The sequence below is a fragment of the Fonticula alba genome (genome assembly GCF_000388065.1).
Source record: "Fonticula alba strain ATCC 38817 unplaced genomic scaffold supercont2.6, whole genome shotgun sequence".
Classification (NCBI taxonomy): Eukaryota; order Rotosphaerida; family Fonticulaceae; genus Fonticula; species Fonticula alba.
In genome coordinates this window covers 410,608-412,282 of record NW_009242976.1, presented here as the reverse complement: position 1 = coordinate 412,282, position 1,675 = coordinate 410,608, and positions in this window count along the sequence as shown.

Here is a 1,675-nt window from a genome sequence, read left to right as displayed (position 1 = left end):
GGGGGGACATTCTTGATCGGGGTGTTCCTCTAGGGCACGGGGCGCGAAGGGCTGGCGATCTTTGTCTCGCCTCAGCGCGTGACCCCACCCCCCTAGGGGGTGCGTGGCCGAAGGCGCAGGGCGAAGCCTGGCCCCATCCAACTCCCTCTGTTCAGGGGGGGGGGGGGCGAGAGGGAGGGACGAAAGAAAACAGAAGAAGCACCCTTTTCGTGCCCGAGCCGACGCCCCGGGGCCGCACGCTGCCCCCTTCCAACCCGCCCCCGAGAACGGCTGCCGGGTGGCAATCGACCGCCCTCAACAAAAGTGGGCGTGTGCTGCTCTCTCCAATCTGCTACAGCAGAATGTCCCTGATTCGTGGCGTGATACTCACGGGATGTATCTTGGCCGGTAATATCCCATGTTCAGCTCGAGAATACCTCCCCAATTTGTCCCCCCCCCCCCCCCCCCCCCGGGCGCGCTCTGGCTGGCCCCAGGCCGGATGCCGAAGACCTGCGGGGCCGCTCTCTCGGTCCCTCTCTCTCTCTCAGGGGTGGGCCAGCGCGCGCGCGCGGGGAAGGGACTGGCCACTTTCGCCTGACGGCGGGCGATGGCGTACTCGTCCGCGCTCCGGGGGCGCGGCCCGTGTGCGCTCCGGAACCGCGCTGGGATCGCCTTGCCTCCCATCGGGGAGCCCCCGAGGCCGACCACGCCCGAACGCTAACATCCCAGCACGTTTCTCCTGCCGGGGCCGGACATCGGCCCGGAGTAAACCATGGCCACCCCCTTCCCCCCCTTGTGGAGCCCCGCCTGGGCGAGCTGCCTCCACCCGGGCGCCTCGGCCCCGGGGCGTAACGGCAATTCCGGGCACCCGGCCCTGGGGGGGGGAAGGGAGGGGGGGGGGGGACCTGGCGGAGAGCGAAGGAACGCTGATCGGCAGAGGTCGTCGGGCTTCATCGATCTCCGCGACGGAGCCCGGGCCGATTTGGCGGCGAGGTAGGCCGGTCGGCGGCGTTCCTTCGCTCTCCGCCAGGTCCCCCCCCCCTCCCCCCCCCCCGAGCCCGTCCGGCCCTCGGGAAGACTCTAGTGCTCGCGGCAAACCCGATCGCGAGGTCTCTGCAACAGCCACAGGCCCATGTGTGGCCCGTGTTGCTGGCGCCCCCGGCGTGCCCGGCGCCCCTGGGGACAACTGTCAAAGGCTTCACCTGGCGAGCCCCCCTGATGTTGGGGCGCGTCACCTCAATCGCCTGCGCGCGGCAACATGACCAGGCAACTAAGTCATCCCCTGTGGGGGGGGGGGGGGGACGGGGACGGCTGCGTCTAGGTGCATGTTGCCCGGCGGGCATCCTGTTTAATCGACCGGTGTGCTGGTTGCGATGGCTGATCATGGCCCGGGACAGAAAATGGCCGGGCGGGGAAGGGGATGCGCGTGTATCGAGCACACGCAGCCCCCGCTTGCCTGTGTGCTCGTGCAACACCCGGAGTTATTCCCCCCCCCCCCCCCCTCTCTCAATCCCGCGGACGGCAAGGGGCTGGGGGAGCGCCGCCAAGCTGGGGGCTGGTCCCCCCGCCCGCGGGACGGGCGGCCGGGCGCCCTTGGGCCAGCGCATCCCGGCTCGATCGCATCTCGATCATGCCCTGTGGGGCATCCCTCTTCCCGTGCGCCCCCCCCCCCCCCCGGGTGGATGGGTGGCAAGTG